At 42.8% G+C, this 22,169-nt stretch overlaps 1 pseudogene; it reads left to right on the forward strand.

Moving 5' to 3' along the window:
- On the forward strand, positions 1,432-2,281 carry Gm6235 (predicted gene 6235; annotated as a pseudogene).

Here is a 22,169-nt window from a genome sequence, read left to right on the forward strand (position 1 = left end):
GTTTCTGCTTTAAAAAACCAAACCAAACCAAAACAAACAAACAAAAAAACCAAACACTATGAGAACACACCTTTCCTAGCACTTCTGGGAGTAAAGCCTGGATCTCATGGAGGGCGGATCACTCACTCTGAGAACAGCTGAAACTCCTCTGTGGTCTCAGCATCAGTGTACAATCCATTAGGAGCAGTCTCTAGGGTCCCCTCGCTAAAGACAATGCCAACTGGCTTCTCCTTTGGCAAATGAGATGGTAAGCAGTCAGAAGTAAATGTTGGTATGCTGGAAATGAGGTTGGTAATGCTAGTGCCCATACAGCATGGAGAAGTACCACACCATGTTTTCCCTGCCAATAGCATCTACAATAAGCAGAGCTCCTGAGGTTCCCTATGTTTAGTGGCCATGTGATGTAATGTTTTCCAGGCCACTGTCTCCTTACAACTATCAGGTTTCCAAAAGAATGTTTTGCTTCTGGGTGATGTTGTGATCCCCTGTAGGGCCTCACACACGTGCTAGGCAAGTGTTCTGCCACAGAGCTGCATCATGCCAGTAACTAAGAGTGTCATTTCCCTTCCAGTCTGGGCCGGTGCCTTGAGCAGACCTTGGGCACAAACTCCAAAGCCAGTCCCACAATTCCCAGAAGAAGCTCTACTCCCAGGAGCTCTGACACAGCCAGTATATCAGGTTCACAGGATCCTAGAATCATAGGATCCCAGAGACAGCTGAACTCTGAGGAGTTCTGACACAACTAGGATCACAGGAAGGACAGACCCCAGTCAGATATAGCGAGGGCAGGTAGCACTAGTGATAATCAGATGGTAAGAGGCAAGTATAAGAACATAAGCAACAGAAATCAAGGTTACTTGGCATCATCAGAACCTAATTCTCCCACCATAGCAAGTCCTGGATACACCATCACACTGGAAAAGCAAGATTCAGATCTAAAATCAGTTATCGTGATGGTGATAGAGGACTTTAAGAAGGACATAAATAACTCCCTTTAAAAAAATACAGGAGAACACAGGTAAACAGCTAGAAGCCCTTAAAGAGGAAACACAATATCCCTTAAAGAATTACAGGAAAGCACAAACAGGCGAAGGAAATGAACAAAACTATCCATGATCTGAAAATGGAAATAGAAACAATAAAGAAATTACAAAGAGAGACAACCCTGGAGTTAGAAAACCTAGGAAAGAGATTAGGAACGATAGGTGCAAGCATCACCAACAGAATGCAGGAGATAGAAGAGAGAATATACCACAGAAAACATTGACACAACAAAGAAAATGTAAAATGCAAAAAGCTCCTAACCCAAAACACCCAGGAAATCCAGGACACAATGAGGAGAACAAACCTAAGGATGACAGAAGATAGTGAAGATTCCCAACGTAAAGGGCCAGTAAATATCTTCAACAAAATTATAGAAGAAAAATTCCAAGGAAGTGGTGGTGCAAGGGCTGCTACACAGCTAACAGAGTCACAGTCCACCCCGAGCTCTCTGCCTCCCCTCCCTCCCCCCCCCCCCGCCCACCCGCCAGCCCCAGCCTGAGCCCTTGATCCCAGCAGCAGCCAGCAGAGCAGCCCCAGCAGCAGCGCTATGGCTGGGTGGAACACCTACATTGACAGCCTTATGACGGCCGGCCATCATAGGCTACAAGGACTGTCTGGGCCACTGTCCCCAGAGAAGACCTTCGTTAGCATTATGCCAGCTGAGTTTGGTGACCTGGTAGGCAAAAACCATCAAGGTTTTTTTTTTTTTTTTTTTCATGAATGGGCTGACATTTGGGGGCCAGAAATGTTCTGTGATTTGGGACTCACTGCTGCAAGACAGGGAATTTACAATGGATCTTCATACCAAGAGCACTGGAGGAACCCCCACCTTCAATGTCACTGTCATCATGACTGCCAAGACGCTAGTCCTGCTGATGGGCAAAGGAGGTGTCCATGATGGTTTGATCAACAAGAAATATTATGAAATGGCCTCTCGCCTGCGGCGTTCCCAGTACTGACCTCATTTGTCCCCTCCCCACACCGTTCCCCTTAGCTTTTGCACCCCCTTCTTTACATACACACACATACTATTATTTTTGGGGCCCATTTCCCTCATTGCTGCCAAAACCACATGGGCTGGGGGCTGGGGATAGACAGACAAATACCTCCCCCTACAGATACCTCTCCCCCCTCCTGTGTGTGTTTGGAAAATTTTTGGTTTTGGGTTTCGTTTTGGGTTTCTTTTTTTTTTTTTTTTTTTTTTGAATCAAAAAAAAAAAAAAAAAGATTCTACTAAAACAAAACAAAACAAAAAACAAACAAACAAACCTTCCCTAACCTAAAGAAAGAGATACCCATGAACATACAAGGAGCCTACAGAATTCCAAATAGACTTGACCAGAAAAGAAATTCCTCCAGTAACATAATAATCAAAACACCACATGTACTAAACAAAGAAAAAATTAAAAGCAGTAAGGAAAAAAGGTCAAGTAACATATAAAGGCAGACCTATCAGAATTACACCTGACTTCTCACCAGAGACTATGAAAGACAGAAGATCCTGGGCAGATGTCATACACACCCTAAGAGAACACAAATGCCAGCTCAAGCTACTATACCCAGAAAAACTCTCAATTACCATAGATGGAGAAACCAAGATATTCCATGACAAAAACAAATTTACACAGTATCTTTCCAGAAATCCAGCCCTACAAAGGATAATAGATGAAAGGTACCAACACAAGGAGAGAAATTACACCCTTGAAAAATCAAGAAAGCAATCTTTCAAAAAACCTAAAAAAAAATAGCCACATAAACAGAGTCCCAACTCAAACAACAGAAATAACAGGAAGTAGCAATTACTTTACCTTAATATTTCTTGCTATCAGTGGACTCAATTCTCCAATAAAAAAAAAGACATAGACTAACAGAATGCCTACATAAACAGGACCCAACATTTTGCTGCATACAGGAAACCCATCTCAGGGACAAAGACAGACACTACCTCAAAGTAAAAGGCTGGAAAACAATTTTGCAAGCAAATGGTCCGAAGAAACAAGCTGGAGTAGCCATTCTAATATCTAATAAAATCAATTTTCAACCCAAAGTTATCAAAAAGGACAAGGAGGGGCACTTCATACTCTTCAAAGGTAAAATCTACTAAGATGAACTCTCAATTCTGAACATCTATGCTCCAAATGCAAGGGTAGCCACATTCATTAAAGAAACTCTAGTAAAGATCAAAGCACACATTGTACCTCACAAAATAATAGTGGGAGACTTTGAAAGGATATAAAACTTGAGACCTGTGATTCATGTAATGTATGTCAAATAGACCAAAGAGTTGTTTGTGAGCTTTGAAACCTGGGGCTGAGAACATAGCCGAACAGACCAGGACATGCCCGGGCAGGCCGGTCACCTCCCTATCTCCCACCCCCCTGACCTAAGTTAAATATTAACAGGCTGCTGATGTTTAAATGGACCAATCATGTGAAACCGCACCAATTCCTCCCCCAGCCCCACTCCTTTTCTATAAAAACCCCTAGCTTCCAAGTTAGGTCGAATCCACTGTATCCTGTGTGAGATAAGTTTCGACCCGGAACTCTGCCATTAAAATACCTCGTGTTGTTACATCAAGGTGTTGTGTTCTGTTCGTGATTCTTGGGTGCACACCAAATCAGGAGTTGAGTTGGGGTTTCCCCACTAGGTTCTTTCAACTTCAACACCCCACTCTCACCAATGGACAGATCCTGGAAACAGAAACTAAACACAGACACATTGAAATAAACAAGTAATGAAACAAATGGATTTAACAGATATATACAGAACATTTTATTCTAAAACAAAAGAATATACCTTCTTCTCAGCATTTCATGGTTCCTTCTCCAACTGAGCATATGATTGGTCACAAAACAGGCCTCAACAGATACAAAAATATTGAAATTATCCCATGCATCCTATCAGATCACCATGGACTAAGGCTGATCTTCAATAAAAACATAAATAATAGAAGGCCAACATTCCCGTTGAAGTTGAACAACACTCTACTCAATGATAACTTGGTCAAGGAAGAAACAAGAAAAAAATTAAAGAATTTTTAGAGTTTAATGAAAATGGAGACACAACATGCCCAAACTTATAAGACACAATGAAAGCATTTGTAAGAGGAAAACTCATAGCTCTGAGTGCTACCAAAAAGAAACTAGAGAGAGCACACACTAGCACCTTGACAGCACACCTAAAAGCTCTAGAACTAAAGGAAGCAAATTCAACCAAGAGGTGTAGCTGGCAGGAAATAATCAAACTCAGGGCTGAAATCAACCAAGTGGAAACAAAAAGAACTGTAGCCTCCCCCAGCCTGAAGAGGGCTGGTACAAACCTTGTGGCCACGGAGGTGGGACCACCTGCTGTGCAGCTTTCAGCCTTGTTTGGCTTTTTTTGAAGTGACAACTGCCCTGAGATTCTGCCACCTGCAGAGAGAATGTATCTGTCTTCCTGAGAGATTTCTGAATAAGCGGCCAGCCTGGTGACCCAGTGCTGACCGAATAGCTACAGGCACCAAGAGTGGAACTGGTGACTTACTGCTAAGGGCACTGGTGGACTAGTGCTAACAACTTGGCAACAAAACATCAAGAAGCCTGGTGTGGCAGGGGATGGGCTTCCCCCCTTTATAAGCACAGACTGCTAATAAACATTGAGCCTTGAACAGGGAATTGTCTTGGCTCCATTATCTTTCTCCCTGTCTAAGTCTCTTTCAGCCCCAGCCTGCCTCCCAGTTGTACCCGGTCCTTGTAAGCCGCAGGCCAGCTTGCTACAAAGAACTATATAAAAAGTCAACTAAATTATGAACTGGTTCTTTCAGAAAATCCCTTAGCCAGACTAACTAGAGGGCACAGGGACAGTATCCTAATTAACAAAATTGGAAATGAAAAGTGAAATCTGAGAAAAATGAATCTGAGGAAATCCAAAGCATCATCAGATCTCACTACAAAAAGCTATACTCAATGAAACTGTAAAACATGGATAAAATGGACATTTTTCTATAAAGATACCAGGTACCAAAGTTAAATCAGGATCAGATTAACAATCTAAACAGCCACATATGCCTTAAAGAAATAGAAGGAGTCATTGATAGTCTACCAACCAAAAAAAGCCCAGGACCAAATGGGTTTAGTGTAGAGTTCTATTAGACCTTCAAAGAAGACCTAATTCCAATTCTCCTCAAACTATTTCAAAAAATAGAAACAGAAACTACTCTACCCAATTCATTCAACGGAGCTACAATTACTCTGATACCCAAACCACACAAAGATCCAACAAAGAAAGAGAACTTCAAACCAATTTCCTTATGAATATTGAGGCAACAATACTCAATAAAATTCCCGCAAAATGAAAGAACAGATCAAAATGATCATTCATCATGATCAAGTAGGCTTCATCCCAGGGATGCAGGGATGCTTAATATACAGAAATCCATCAATGTAATCCACTATATAAACAATCTCAAAGAAACACATGCACACACACACACACACACACACTAATTTCATTGGGTGCTAAGAAAGCATTTGACAAAATCCAACACCCATTCATGATAAAAGTCATGGAAAGATCAGGAATTCAAGGCCCATACCTAAACATGATAAAAGCAATATACAGCAAACCAGTACCCAACATCAAACTAAATGAAGAGAAATTTGAAGCAATCCCACTAAATTCAGGGACTAGGCAAGGCTGCCCACTCTCTCCCTACCTAGTCAATATAGTACTTGAAGTCCTAGCCAGAGCAATTCGACAACAAAAGGAGATCAAGGGGATACAAATTGGAAAGGAAGAAGTCAAAATATCACTATTTGCAGATGATATGGTAGTATATATAAGTGACCCCCGAAATTCCACCAGAGGACTCCTAAACCTGATAAACAGTTTCAGTGCAGTAGCTAGATATAAAATTAACTCAAACAAATCAACGGCCTTTCTCTACACAAAGGATAAACAGACTGAGAAAGAAATTAGGGAAACAACACCCTTCTCAATAGTCACAAATAATATAAAAAACCTTGCTGTGACTCTAAGGAAATGAAAGATCTGTATGATAAGAACTTCAAGTATCTGAAGAAAGGAATTGAAGAAGATCTCAGAAGATGGAAAGATCTCCCATGCTTATGGATAGTCAGGATTAATATAGTAAAAATGGCTATCCTGCCGAAAGCAATTTACAGATTCAGTGAAATCATCATCAAAATTCCAACTAAATTCTTCACAGAGTTAGAAAGGGCAATTTTCAAATTCATCTGGAATAACAAAAATCCTAGGATAGCAAAAACTATTCTCAACAATAAAAGAACCTCTGGTGGAATCACCATGCCTGACCTCAAGCTGTACTACAGAGCAATTGTGATAAAAACTGCATGGTACTGGTACAACAACAGACAGATCAATTTAATAGAATTGAAGACCCAGAAATTAATCCACACACCTATGGTCACTTGATCTTTGACAAAAGAGCTAAAACCATCCAGTGGAAAAGACAGCATTTTCAGCAAATGGTGCTTGCTCAACTGACAGGTAGCATGTAGAAAAATTTGGATTGATCCATTTTTATCTCCTTGTACAAAGTTCATGTCTAAGTGGATCAAGGAACTCCACATACAACCAGAGACACTAAAACTTATAGAGGAGAAAGAGGGGATAATCTCAAAGATATAGGAACAGGGGAAAATTTCCTGACCAGAACAGCAATGGCTTGTGCTATAAGATCAATATTCAACAAATGGGACCTCATAATATTGAAAAGCTTCTTTCTGTAAGGTAAAAGACACTGTCAATAAGAAACAAAGACACAAACAGATTGGGAAAGGATCTTTACCAATCCTAAATCTGATAGGAGACTAATATCCAATATATACAAAGAACTCAAGAAGCTGGACTCCAGAAAATCAAATAACCCCATTAAAAATGGGGTACAGAGCTAAACAAAGAATTCTCAACTGAGGAATACCTGAAAAAACATTCAATATACTTAATCATCAGGGAAATGCAAATCAAAACAACCCTGAGATTCCACCTCATACCATTTATAATGGCTAAGATAAAAAATTCAGGGGACAGCAGATGATGGCAAGAATGTGGTGAAAGAGGGACACTCCTCCATTGTTGGTGGAATTTCAAGCTGGTACATCCACTCTGGAAATCCCACCATCTGGTGGTTCCTTAGAAAATTGGACATAGTACTAGTGGAAGATCCAGCGATACCTCTCCTGGGCATATACCCAAAAGATGTTCCAACTGGTAATAAGGATACATGCTTCACTATGTTCATAGCAGCCTTATTTAGAATAGCCAGAAGCTGGAAAAAAAACCCAGATATCCTCAACAGAGGAATGGATCAGATAATGTAATATATTTACACAATGGAGTACTACTCAGCTACTAAAAACAATACATTTTTGAAATTCTTAGGCAAATGGATGTATCTGGAGGATATCATCCTTAGTGAGGTAACCCAATCACAAAAGAACTCACCTAATATGCACTTATTGATAAGTGGATATTAGCCCAGAGACTTACACTACCTGTATTACTCAGGGTTTTACTGCTGTGAACAGACATCATGACCAAGGCAAGTCTTATAAAAAAACAAAACAAAACAAAAACAAAAACAAAAACAACATTTATTGGGGTTGGCTTACAAGTTCAGAGGTTCAGTCCATTATCATCAAGGTGGCCTCCAGGCAGGCATGATGAAGGCAGAGCTGAGAGTTCTATGTCTTCATCCAAAGACTGCTAGTGGAAGACAGACTTCCAGGCACCTAGGGTGAGAGTATTAAGACCACACCCACAGTGACACATCTACTCCAACCAGGTCACACCTATTGCAACAAGGCCACACCTCCAAATGGTGCCACTCCCATGTCCAAGAATATACACACCATCACACTACCCAAGATACAATTTGCAAAACACATGAAACTCAAGAAGAAGGAGGACCAAAGTGTGGATACTTCAATCCTCCTTAGAATGGGGAACATAATACCCATGGAGGGAGTTACAGAGACAAAGTTTGGAGCTGAGACAGAAGGAAAGACCATCTAGAGACTGCCCCACCTGGGGATCCATCCCTTAATCAGCCACCAAACCCAGACACTATTGCATATGCCAGCAAGATTTTGCTGACAGGACCCTGATATATCTGTCTCTTGTGAGACTATGCCAGTGCCTGGCAAATACAGAAGTGGATGCTCACAGTCATCTATTGGATGGAACACAGGGCCCCCAATAGAGGAGCTAGAGAAAGTACCCAAGGAGCTGAAGGGGTCTGCAACCCTATAGGAGGAACAACAATATGAACTAACCAGTATCCCCAGAGCTCCTGTCTCTAGCTGCATATGTAGAAGAAGATGGCCTAGTCAGCCATCATTGGGAGGAGAGGCTCTTGGTCTTGCAAAGATTATATGCCCCAGTACAGGGGAATGCCAGGGCCAGGAAGTGAGAGTGGGTGGGTTGGGAAGGGAGGGGGAAGGTATAGGGGACTTTTGAGATAGCATTTGAAATGTAATTGATGAAAATATCTAATAATAATAAACATCTAAAAAAATTAAAAACAAAGAATTCTCAAGTGAGGAATACCAAATGGCTGATAAGCACCTAAAAAAACCTTCAACATCCTTAGTCAGCAGGGAAATGCAAATCAAACCAACCTCGAGTTTCCACCTCACAGCAGTCCGAATGGCTAAGATGAAAACCTCAGGTGACATCAGATGCTGGTGAGGATGTGGAGAAAGAGGAACACTCCTCTATTGCTCATGGGATTGCAAGCTGGTACAGCCACTCTGGAAATCAGTTTGGCGGTTCCTCAGAAAATTGGACATAGTACTACCAGAAGATCCAGCAATACCATTTCTGGGCATATACCCAGAAGATGCTCCAACATGTAATAAGGACACATGCTTCACTATGTTCATAGCAGCCTTATTTAGAATAGCCAGAAGCTGGAAGAACCCACATTCCCCTCAACAGAGGAATGGATACAAAAAATGTGGTACTTTTACACAATGGAATACTACTCAGCAGTTAAAAACAATGAATTTATGAAATTCTTAGACAAATGGATATATCTGGAGGATATCATCCTGAGTGAGGTAACCCAGTTACAAAAGAACTCACATGATATTCACTCACTGATAAGTGGATGTTATCCCAGAAACTCAGGATACCCAAGATACAATTCGCAAAACACATGAAACTCATGAAGGATGACCAAAGTGTGGAAACTTAGAAGGGGGAACAAAATACCCATGGGAGGAGATACAGAGACAAAGTGTGAAGCAGAGACTGAAGGAAAAGCCATCCAGAGACTGCCCCACCTGGGGATCCATCCCATAAACAACCACCAAACCCAGATACTTTTGTGGATACCAATAAGAGCTTGCTGACAGGAGCCTGATATAGCTGTCTCCTGAGAGGCTTTGCCAGTGCCTGACTATTACAGAAGTGGTTGTTCACCGCCATCCATTGAATGGAGCACAGGGTTCCAATGAAGGAGCTACAGAAAGTACCCAAGGAGCTGAAGGGGTTTGCAGCTCCATAGGAGGAACAACAATAGGAACTAACCAGTATCTCCAGAGTTCCCTGGGACTAAACCACCAACCAAAGAAAACGCATGGTGGGACTCATGGCTCTAGCTGCATATGTAGCAGAGGATGGCCTAGTTGGTTATCAATGGGAGGAAAGGCCCTTCATCCTGTGAAGATTATATGCCCCAATATTGGGAACTGCCAGGGCCAGGAAGCAGCAGATGTGGGGAGAGATAGGGGGTTTTCAGAGGGGAAACTAGGAAAGGGGATAACATTTGAAGTGTAAATAAAGAAAATATCTAATTTAAAAATACTTAAAAAAAGAAATTTTACTAAATCTCAAAGCACACATCACGCCCCACTCTCAGCAATGAACAGATAATGGAAACACAAACTAAACAGAGACAGTGAAACTAACAGAATTTATAAACCAAATGCCTCTAACAGATTTATAGAACATTTCATCCAAAAGCAAAAGAATGTACCTTCTTCTCAGCACCTCTTGCTACCTTCTCCAACACTGACCATATAATTGGTCACAAAACAGGCCTGAACAGATACAAGAAGACTGAAGTAATCCCATGCACTCTATCAGATCGCCACGGACTAAGGCTGGCTTTAAATACCAAGAAGAAAACAGAAAGCACATATACACATGGAAGCTGAACAACTCTCTACTCAATTATACTTGGTCAAGGAAGAAATAAAGAAAGAAATTAAAGGCTTTTTTGAATTTGATGAAAACTAAAACACATCATACCAAAACTTATGGGACATAATGAAAGCAGTAGTAAGAGGCAAACCGGTAGCCTCAAAAAAGAAACTGAAGAGAGCTTACAGTAGCAGCTTGACAGCACACCTGAAAGCTCTAGAACAAAAAGAAGCAAATTCACCCAAGAGGAGTAGACAGCAGGACATAATCAAACTCAGGGCTGAAATCAACCAAATAGAATAAAAAAAGAATAATACAAAGAATCAATAAAACCAGGAGATGGTTCTTTGAAAAGATCAACAAGAGAGATCAACTCTTGTTTAGACTAACCAGAGGGCACAGAGACAGTATCCAAATTAATACAATCAGAAATATAAAGGGAGACATAACAGTAAAATATGTCTTGAAATAATTATTGCTTGTTGAATATTAATGGTTGAAAATATTAAAATCATTTTCCACAGACATCATGGAAATATTATTAATAATTTTTCTCACTGCTTGAAATTAGCATTTTCTTAATGTTTAACTTGAATTTTTGTTATTTTGAAATTTTTCAAATATACTTCCTGATAAAATAATTTCTCTCCTAGAAACACTGATAATCTTTTTAAAGTAAACTGATTATTAGACCATGTACACAGATATATAATGTGTTTTAAATACTCTCTTACTATGTCAGGTGGTATCATATAAGGGTTTTTTAATATATTTTTTTTTCTTTCTTTCTTTTTGTTTTTTGAGACAGGGTTTCTCTGTATATCCCTTGATGTCCTGGAACTCACTCTGTTGACCAGGCTGGCCTTGAACTCAGAAATCTGCTTACCTCTGCCTCCCAAGTGCTGGGATTAAACGCATGCTCCACCACTGCCTGGCCTTGAATATATTTCTTAATGATTCATTTTTAATATTTTATGGTATTTTACTATGCTTCATTCCTGTAGTGGCTATTCCTGGTTGTCAACTTGACAATATTTGGAATGAACTACAATCCGGAATTGGAAGGCTCACCAGTGACCCTTATCTGGAGGCTTGGAGATCCTTATCTGGATCTTGGTTTGAAGATCTTGAGCCATAGTGGCTATGGATTCCAGAAGATTGAATCTCCGAGTTTAAGGAACACACCTTTAATCTGGGCTACACCTTCTGCTGGAGACAATATAAGGACATTGGAAGAAGGGAGTCTAGCTCTTGCTCCTTCGCCTGCTTGCTGTGTGAGACTGAGTAACTGCTAGATCCTTGGACTTCCATTCACAGCTGCAACTGAACCATTGTTGGGAATTGGGCTGCCGACTGTAAGTCATCAATAAATTCCTTTACTATCTAGAGACTATCCATAAGTTCTGTGACTCTAGAGAACCCTGACTAATACAGAAGTTGGTACCAGGAGTGGTTCTAGAGTAACAGAAGTACAAGGATGAATCTTTTAAAATACTGGAATTGGCTTGTTGATCCACCAGCACTTTCAACTATTGAAACCTCTCCAGATTCTCTCCCTCCTGGGAGCTCAGAGAATTTTGAAGACCCATGGTTGAAACTATATTCCGAACTTAAAGAAGCTAATGCCCTTGATTTTCTTAATGAATTAGGTGATTCAGTGCACAAAGCTTTCTACAAGATGGGGAAAAAATCGGAAAATGATTTTACTGGCTGGCTGCTCTTAGTATCTGTGGAAAGAATGATGAATGAAAGGAAGGATCTTGATAAGACACCCAAAGGTTTTGCTGTTACCCTTTCTCCAGTTCTTCCCCAGAGGGACCTACGGACTTTTACAAGGGTAACTGTACACTGGGGAAAAGGAAATAATCAGACTTTTCGGGGTCTGCTGGATACTGGTTCTGAGTTGACACTGATCCCAGGGGATCCCAAGAAACATTGTGGCCCTCCAGTTAAAGTAGGGGCTTATGGAGGGCAGGTGATTAATGGAGTTTTGACTGATGTCCGACTCACAGTAGGTCCAGTAGGTCCCCGGACACATCCTGTAGTGATTTCCCCAGTTCCAGAATGTATAATTGGGATAGATATACTCAGAAATTGGCAGAATTCTCATATTGGTTCCCTGAACTGTAAAGTGAGGGCTATTATGGTTGGAAAGGCCAAATGGAAGCCTTTAGAGTTGCCTCTGCCAAAGAAAATAGTGAATCAAAAACAGTATCGTATTCCTGGAGGAATTGCAGAAATTACTGCCACTATCAAGGACTTGAAAGACGCAGGGGTGGTGGTTCCCACCACATCTCTGTTTAACTCTCCTATCTGGCCAGTGCAGATAACAGATGGATCATGGAGAATGACAGTTGATTATCAAAAACTAAATCAGGTAGTAACTCCAATTGCAGCTGCTGTACCAGATGTAGTTTCGTTACTTGAGCAAATTAACACATCTCCTGGCACCTGGTATGCGGCTATTGATCTGGCAAATGCCTTCTTCTCAGTACCTGTCCATAAGGACCACCAGAAGCAATTTGCTTTCAGTTGGCAAGGCCAACAGTATACCTTCACAGTTTTGCCTCAAGGATATATTAACTCTCCTGCCCTGTGTCATAATATAGTTAGAAGGGATCTTGATCGTTTGGATCTTCCACAAAATATCACATTGGTGCACTATATTGATGACATTATGCTGATTGGACCAAGTGAGCAGGAAGTAGCAACCACTTTGGACTCATTGGTAACACATATGCGTATCAGAGGATGGGAAATAAATCCAACCAAAATTCAAGGACCATCTACCTCAGTGAAATTCTTAGGAGTCCAGTGGTGTGGGGCATGCAGAGATATTCCTTCTAAGGTGAAAGATAAGTTATTGCACCTGGCCCCTCCTACAACCAAGAAAGAAGCACAACGTTTAGTTGGTCTATTTGGATTCTGGAGACAACACATCCCTCACTTGGGTGTGTTACTTAGGCCTATTTACCAAGTGACTCGGAAAGCTGCTAGCTTTGTGTGGTGCCTGGAACAGGAGAAGGCCCTTCAACAGGTCCAGGCTGCTGTGCAGGCTGCTCTACCACTTGAACCATATGACCCAGCAGACCCGATGGTACTTGAGGTGTCTGTGGCTGATAGAGATGCTGTTTGGAGCCTCTGGCAGGCCCCTGTAGGTGAATCACAGAAAAGACCTTTGGGATTTTGGAGCAAAGCTCTACCATCATCTGCAGACAACTATTCTCCCTTTGAAAAACAGCTCTTGGCCTGCTATTGGGCCTTAGTGGAAACTGAACGTTTGACAATAGGACACCAAGTTACTATGCGACCTGAACTACCCATCATGAGCTGGGTACTATCAGACCCTGCAAGTCATAAAGTGGGACGCGCACAGCAGCAGTCTATTATCAAATGGAAGTGGTATATATGTGATCGGGCCAGAGCAGGTCCTGAAGGCACAAGCAAGTTACATGAAGAAGTTGCTCAAATGCCTATGGTTTCTACTCCTGTTACAATGCCATCTGCTGCCAAGCATGCGCCTATAGCCTCATGGGGTGTTCCCTATGATCAACTGACCGAAGAGGAGAAGACTAGAGCCTGGTTTACTGATGGCTCTGCACGTTATGCAGGCACCACCCAGAAGTGGACAGCTGCAGCATTACAACCCCTTTCTGGGACAACCTTGAAAGACACAGGTGAAGGAAAATCCTCACAGTGGGCAGAACTTCGGGCAATACACATGGTATTACAGTTTGTTTGCAAGAAGAAATTGCCAGATGTACGATTATTCACTGACTCATGGGCTGTAGCCAATGGATTGGCTGGATGGTCAGGGACTTGGAAAGATCACAATTGGAAAATTGGTGAGAAAGACATCTGGGGAAGAAGTATGTGGATAGATCTCTCCAAATGGGCAAAGGATGTGAAGATATTTGTGTCCCATGTAAATGCTCACCAAAAGGTGACTTCAGCCGAGGAGGAGTTCAATAATCAAGTGGATAGGATGACCCGTTCTGTGGACAGTCAGCCTCTCTCCCCAGCCATCCCTGTCATTGCTCAATGGGCACATGAACAAAGTGGCCATGGTGGTCGAGATGGAGGTTATGCTTGGGCTCAGCAACACGGGCTTCCACTCACCAAAGCTGACCTGGCTACAGCTGCTGCTGATTGCCAGATCTGCCAACAGCAGAAACCAACACTGAGCCCCAGATACGGCACCATTCCTCGAGGTGACCAGCCAGCAACCTGGTGGCAGGTTGACTACATTGGACCACTTCCTTCGTGGAAAGGACAGCGTTTTGTTCTTACTGGAGTAGATACTTATTCTGGTTATGGATTTGCCTTTCTTGCACGTAATGCCTCTGCTAAAACCACCATTCACGGACTGACAGAATGCCTTATTTATCGTCATGGTATTCCACACAGTATTGCTTCTGACCAAGGAATTCATTTCACAGCCAGAGAAGTACGACAGTGGGCCCACAATCATGGAATTCACTGGTCTTACCACGTTCCCCATCATCCTGAAGCAGCTGGTCTGATAGAAAGATGGAACGGCCTTTTAAAGACGCAGTTACAGCGCCAATTAGGTGGTAACAGCTTGGAAGGCTGGGGTAGAGTTCTTCAGAAGGCAGTATATGCTTTGAATCAGCGCTCGATATATGGTACAGTTTCACCCATAGCCAGGATTCATGGGTCCAGGAATCAAGGGGTGGAAAAAGGAATAGTTCCACTTACTATCACTCCTAGTGACCCTCTAGGAAAATTTTTGCTTCCTGTCCCCATAACTCTAGGTTCTGCTGGCCTAGAAGTTTTGGCTCCAGAGAGGGGAGTGCTCCTACCAGGAGCTACAACAAACATTCCATTGAACTGGAAGCTCAGACTTCCCCCTGGTCATTTTGGGCCTCTAATGCCCTTAAACCAACAGGCTAAGAAAGGAATAACAGTGTTAGGAGGGGTGATAGATCCAGATTACCATGGGGAAATTGGATTACCTCTTCACAATGGTGGTAAGCAAGATTATGTCTGGAGTGTAGGAGATCCCTTAGGGCGTCTCTTAGTACTACCATGTCCTGTGATTAAAGTCAATGGGAAACTACAACAGCCTAATCCAAGCAGGATGACAAAGGACGCAGACCCATCAGGAATGAAGGTATGGGTCAATCCTCCAGGAAAAGAGCCAATACCTGCTGAGGTGCTGGCTGAAGGTGAAGGAAATACAGAATGGGTAGTAGAGGAAGGGAGTTATAAATACCAATTAAGGCCACGTAACCAGTTGCAGAAACGAGGATTATAAAGTAATATGAATGCCCATTATAAATTTACAAATGCGTTTGCGATTGTACGAGGGATAGTTATATCATGTTAGGCGTATTCACAACCTTGTTATTGTTTCATGTGAACATGAGATATTATTTGTGTCAAGTTGACAAGGGGTGGATTGTAGTGGCTATTCCTGGTTGTCAACTTGACAATATTTGGAATGAACTACAATCCGGAATTGGAAGGCTCACCAGTGACCCTTATCTGGAGGCTTGGAGATCCTTATCTGGATCTTGGTTTGAAGATCTTGAGCCATAGTGGCTATGGATTCCAGAAGATTGAATCTCCGAGTTTAAGGAACACACCTTTAATCTGGGCTACGCCTTTCATCTGGGATTAAAGGTGTGGTGGAACACACCTTTAATCTGGGCTACACCTTCTGCTGGAGACAATATAAGGACATTGGAAGAAGGGAGTCTAGCTTTTGCTCTTGCTCCTTGGCCTGCTTGCTGCGTGAGACTGAGTAACTGCTAGATCCTTGGACTTCCATTCACAGCTGCGACTGAACAATTGTTGGGAATTGGGCTGCCGACTGTAAGTCATCAATAAATTCCTTTACTATCTAGAGACTATCCATAAGTTCTGTGACTCTAGAGAACCCTGACTAATACAATTCCCAAAGAATATTTTGTATGTTTTGAAACAATTTAGTATTTTAAATTAGATATAAGATCCTCAGTTATTGATACTATTAAATATTCATTAATGCTATTTTTAGGGTATGAAACGATATGAATATAAAAGTTGAACAAATTTTTTTATGTATTTGATTCTCAAAATACTCAATAATATTAATGTTTGATGTATAAAATGCATTAAAATAATAAAATAATTAAGATAAAAAAAAGTACCATTCACTGTTGGAAACTTCCTGGATTTTCCTGTAAATTTCTAGTCACACAGTCATGTCACCACCCTCTGTTGTTTGATGCCCCCACCTGCTGTTTAATCTCTCATCTCCTTCCATCTCCAAAGACTCATCTTTTCATCTTTACTCTGTTCCCAGTGGTTCCTGCTGCAGAGTTATTCACTGCTGATCTTTTGACAGCCCACCCACTCAGTCTGACATTCTTGGCCAATGATTAGTGAGTCCGTGGTCTCACAGGTTAGTATTGTCTGCAAATGTGCTGGGACTTCACAAATACTTTAGAACCATGGGCAGAGTTCAGCATCCAAATCTGGGCCTTCATCTATGTGCACCCTCCACAATTTTGTCATCATTCCTTTGCAGTGTTTTAGTGGCTGCTGCTACAGACTCCTCCAGTTCTCCATATCCAGAGATTTCTTATGTCCCCTCATTTATCCTGAAAGTTTGCCAGCAGGAAAAGCAGGGCAGGAAGAGACACTGGAAAGGGAACCAGAGAGGAAGCCCAGGATGTGCAATAGCTCACCACTGCTCCCATGTGCAGAAATAGGACATAGCAGATGAGAATGTCAGAAAAAAGTCACCTTCAGTGCAGTGTAATGATTTAATGAAGAAGAATCTCCAAAGTACAGATTTCATGGGATAAGAGCTAGTTCTCAAACAAAGGAGTGACTGGATAATGAGTGTCTGTGCTCTAAGTACATCCCATAATAACCTTTTCCAGTGACTGAGTCTGAAGTGAGCCAGAGGCAGCTGTTCAGGGGTGCTGCTTCATTTTCCATTCTTGCAAGCACCATCCAGGCTCCCATGCTCTCAAGGACACAGATCTCCTGTTGTCCCAGACAGACAGAGAGACTGGCAGAACTGTCTTCTCTGAGTGAATCAGCACTTTGAGCCTCCTCCTCAGAGCCAGGGCTGTGAGCCACCTGTGACACTTCTGTTCTCTGGCATTCCTTAGGCCCCACTCTTATCTATAGGCATTTACTTTTTCAGCTGGACTATGGATCCAGAAGAATGTGTGTTTATCTCCCAGATCTATAGGCATCGCCTCCTCCACAGAGCCAGGGCTGTGATCCTGCTGGGGGACCTGCTGCCTGCAAATCTAGCTTGAAGTACACTAAAGGTACTTTTAAGGCAGTGTGAAGACATCAGCACTAAGAACAACTGACCAATACCAGAAACACCATAAATCCCTGTCACTAGCAAATGCAATTGGAATACAAAGTGATTTTGGTTGCCTGAGATGAGAACTTTGTTCAGTTTGACATAAGTGGAACAAGAAACCATTCCTTATCTAAAAGAAAGGCCAGCATCAACCAGACCAGTTGGTGCGTCATGAACAATGAGAAACAATAACCCACATTTACTGGTAACTTCAAAATAAAAATATATATTCCTTTTGAAAACCACTTCCCATTACATGGAATGTCAGCCTCCACCTAGCAGGATAGAAATTTGGAGGGTGATGGAAGTCTTCTGTACCATTAGTATTGTGATCACACACACACACACACACACACACACTCTTGCACACACAGACATGTCTACATGCACAGACAAGTGCAAACATATGCACATACCCTGAAAACCTACAGAGTCACATGCACACACACATCTATCCTCACACTTTTGATCTATTAACTTTTCATTCCAAATTCCTGAAGAACATTTTGGTGAAAGGGTTTACACGTGAAATTTTACTTGACTCAAGCAAGAGTCTCTCCACATGGCCCATACTACCAATTCCAACATATATGCTCTCTAGTTCTGGCTCTGATAACCATAACACTGATAGACCCAATAGTTTGCTGGCATATCATCACACAAGTGGTCAGGATCATTATCTGACAGAGCATGGTGTACACATGCAACATTGCAACAGTCACATGAACTCACAGGAATGCCCAGAAACTCTTATAGCATCAGATCCCCATGGTAGGTGAACAGGGATCATATTCTCTGTTCAAAGCAAACTCAATAAAGCAGATTTTGAACAGCACTGGGCTTGACCTATATAGGACCCCAGGGCACTGCATTCCCAGAAAAACCTTTCTGCATTCCCTAGGTTTCCTCTAGCTCATGACCCAGCATACCACATGTGCAGCAAGAGGAGGTAGCCTTCTGGCTGGAGATGTAGTAACAAGAGATGTTATCTCAGGTTTTGGGGAGACTAAGCTCAGCCTCAGGAGACACTAGCAAAAGCACTCTGCCTGCTTCTGGGCCTCCCCTCTCCAGAGCCTGAAGTTCATGTTCTCCTGCCTTTTGTTTTCTTCTATTAAGTTTGGATCATGGTATAAGATAATTTCATAAGCCCCGCATTGGCATGGCAAGTCAGTGTTCTCACTGTGTGAAAATGCTGCTTTGAGAGACCTGGTGCCAGCAAAAGAGGCTGAGAGTTTTCCAGGCAGGACTCCTCCTCCTTGCTCCATGTAACCCTACTCCCCTCCTTTCTCAGATGTTATTCTATGAAGCATGTCAAGCTTAAAATCCCACATCTCCAGCTCCCTGAACTCCTGAGAATTGTGTTCTCATCTCCTTCCATCTCCATCCCACTTGGATGTCACTCTAGGTGACACATGCCACCTCTGCTCCTAGGATCTACACCTTGAAAGATGCAGCAACTTACCTCCCATGTGGCAACTGTGAAATCAGCTCTGAGCATCTAAGTAAGAAGTTACCCATGTACAGCTTGCAGGCTCTGGACTGGTAAAAAGAAGCCACAGAAGCCACACAGTGGTCAATGACAGCACCATAAAGAACTAGTCTTGGAAAGAGGAGGCCAACCCGGTATGGCTGCCTATCACTCTGAATGTCAGATCAACCCTGGAAAGACCGTCGGCCAGTTATAAAGGGGCTGGTACATGGCTTCTTATTAATCTTCAGGGTGAGCAGGCCTCAAGGTTTGTCAAGTTTGAGCCTTGATGGCTGGCTGTAAGTAGGTGCTGCAGCATAGAATCTGTAAAATGGATTCTGCTTCTGTTCAGTATGTGACAGAGAGAAAGGAGGCAGTCAGCAAGACTGAATGGACTAGGATGAAGTCAATAGCAGGAGGCCACAGTAAGACTGTCAGGCTGTTCTGAACTCCACCTCATACAACTCTATGAAAGAGAAACAAACTCTTTAGCGCTCAACACATGTCCATCTTCTTGTAGCATGATGCATCTGTGCCCTCTTTGGTTGGAATCCACTGCAGATGTGATCTGGTGGTCTGGACCTGATCTACACTGTGTGTCAAGTTTCTCCACCCTTCAGCCTTAGTTCAGGGGGGGCTATAGCATGTAGTTTTAAGAAACAATCCACACTAAATGGCCTATGGCAGTCACGGTCTATTCCTGGTCCAGTTCATAGCTGAGTCCCAAACTCTGTGTTTCTCCTAGCCAACGCCTCTCCCTCAAAATTTGGCTCTGCCTCTCCAGATCTCTGAGATTGCTCTCTTGGTTTCCTCGGTCAGCTGTGCTTACCTTTCCCCTGGAGCTTGGTCCTTGTCCAAAGCCTGGCTGAGTTCCACCCCCGCTATGTTCTTTCCCTCTGGCCCAATCTGAGTCACTGCCAATGGAGAACACCAGACAATCTTAGTTTAAAATCAACAGATGACACAATCACTGGGCGCAGATTCTATCATCTTAAACTCATCAACTATTCTATGTTGGAAATCTCTGCCACTGGGTCTAACAGTTCCTGGTCTACACCCTGCCTCCTCTCGCTCCCCAAATTGCTGTTAAAAAAAAAGGGGCATTTCTTCCTCCTGCACCTGTTCTTCCTCTCTCGGACCTGGAAGGCCTGTGTCCTCCTTTTTGTCTAGCAATTGGCTTCTTGTCATCTTTATTATCCAATCAATTAATTAGGGGAAAATTCTGCTACAGTAGGTCACTGCTATTTCATTTGCAATAGATACTTGAGTAAATCTGTGAAACCGACATAGACCACATAGGAATTCTCATAAGCTCCATGCCTATTTCACCCCAGTACAATTACTTTGTGCCTAAAACACAGGAAACCCATATATGCTGACTGAGAGGCACTTCCACATGTCATCCTCCGAGTAAACGCTTTCTGGCCCAACTTCCATCAAGCTGCAAAGCCTGTAGCTCCTCCACCCACCCAACACTCTGTCCTTGTATGCTTCACATTCAGTGTTGACTGTAGACCTGAGTGCATTCAGAAAAGTCCAGAGCTTTGTGAGGTGCACCTGTGTGTCCTGCAGTGGAGTTTCTAAGGAGGATTCACCGTTGAGGGAGCACCCACACTGAATGTTCACAACACTATCCCATTGGTCTGGGGTCTGGACAGAATCACAGAAGAAAGTCAGCCAAGTGCCCCGATTCTCTCCTGCTTCCTGACTCAGTGGGGTGTGAACTGCTCAGCTGCATACAGTAAGTGCTTCAAAGATGCTTGTGCAATGGGTAAACACAAATGCCTCAGTGATCACAGGTCTCTCAGATTGCCCTCTATAAGTCTCCACTCTGGACACATCTATACTGGGTACTTCAATAGGAATTCTGGAATGTTCTTTACAAATGGAAGAAGTGCTTCCACCAAGGCCTCAGCAAATTTGGGTCAAAGATAAAGAGCTTCTTCAAGGTGGAGGGGACAGCCACATCCATTAGGGTCTCAGCTTGGCCAGCACACTCCCTTGGGTCAAGTCTGGAAGAAGCATTTTTTGAATTTGTGCTGCTGTGTCATGACAGTACTTTAGACAAGAAGTAGACAGAGTGCTTCCCAGAACAAACAAGAGGACCTGAGAGCAGAGAGAGTGGATGTGGGCACTCACCGTTTCAACAGCAGGTCCAGCACATGCTGTGTGGTGGCAAACCTTTGGTATGAGTACAGGAAGACAGGGACAAAGAGGGGGTCTCCACCTTGCAGGGATGGCACCAGGTGCTTCACCAGCTTTTCCACCATGTCTGCACTGATGAGGGGCTCTCTACAGGGTTCCTTCATGTCCTTTAGGGCACACTCATTCTCACCCTGAGGAGACATCAGGGTGGATGGTTCAAATAAGCACAGGTCTGCAACATTCTCATTGGTTATTATCATTACAAGTTTTCCTCAATAATTACAGTGTCAAACATGTAGAGCAAAACTAGCGTAAACTGAGAGTTCAGAGAGGTTAACTTGTCTGCGTGGTCCTGGGCCTGGCTGTCCTGTGTCAAGTCTGTTTACATCTGGGTAAATGGCCAAAGACATTGGAGGCAAGAGAGAGCCATGTATCTCCAGGCCCTTCCATGGCTTTCACTCTTGTCTTTCTTAAGGTCTGAGCCTCGAGTATTCCAAAGACAGTAAGAAAACTTCTTTCTTTCTCTAGGGTCTCAGACAGTTGAGCCTGCTGGGCTGCCTCTAAGCAGTTGGCTGTCTGCTACCAGAGTTCTGTATTGTTGGGTCATTGTCTGAGAAAGTGATATTACTTCTTGAGAGTCTCTTTACTGTTTCCCTTCACACAGGGCTTTTCCTAAATGGTCCTAGGTCCCCTCTGACACCCCAGGTACACAAGTGGACACAGAAACTTAAGTATGTCCCATTCCACTGCTCCAAGGGATGTCTGGGTACAGGCAGCTTTGCAATCTGTGTCCCTACACCTGAATGACTTCTCTATCCATACTCCTAAACTCAGCCCTGTTCACCCAGGCCCACCTTAAACCCTAGCTATGGTGCCTTCTTCCATGCTACCTTGTGGTGTTCTGTATGAAAAGCAAGCACACAAACACACACACCTGTGCCAGCCCCCAGTCTCACAGTGTCGGTGTTCTTGCATGGCAATTATCTTTCTCAGGACCAGTTCCCACCCCAT

This window comes from Mus musculus, chromosome 18, assembly GCF_000001635.26.
Source record: "Mus musculus strain C57BL/6J chromosome 18, GRCm38.p6 C57BL/6J".
Classification (NCBI taxonomy): domain Eukaryota; kingdom Metazoa; phylum Chordata; class Mammalia; order Rodentia; family Muridae; genus Mus; species Mus musculus.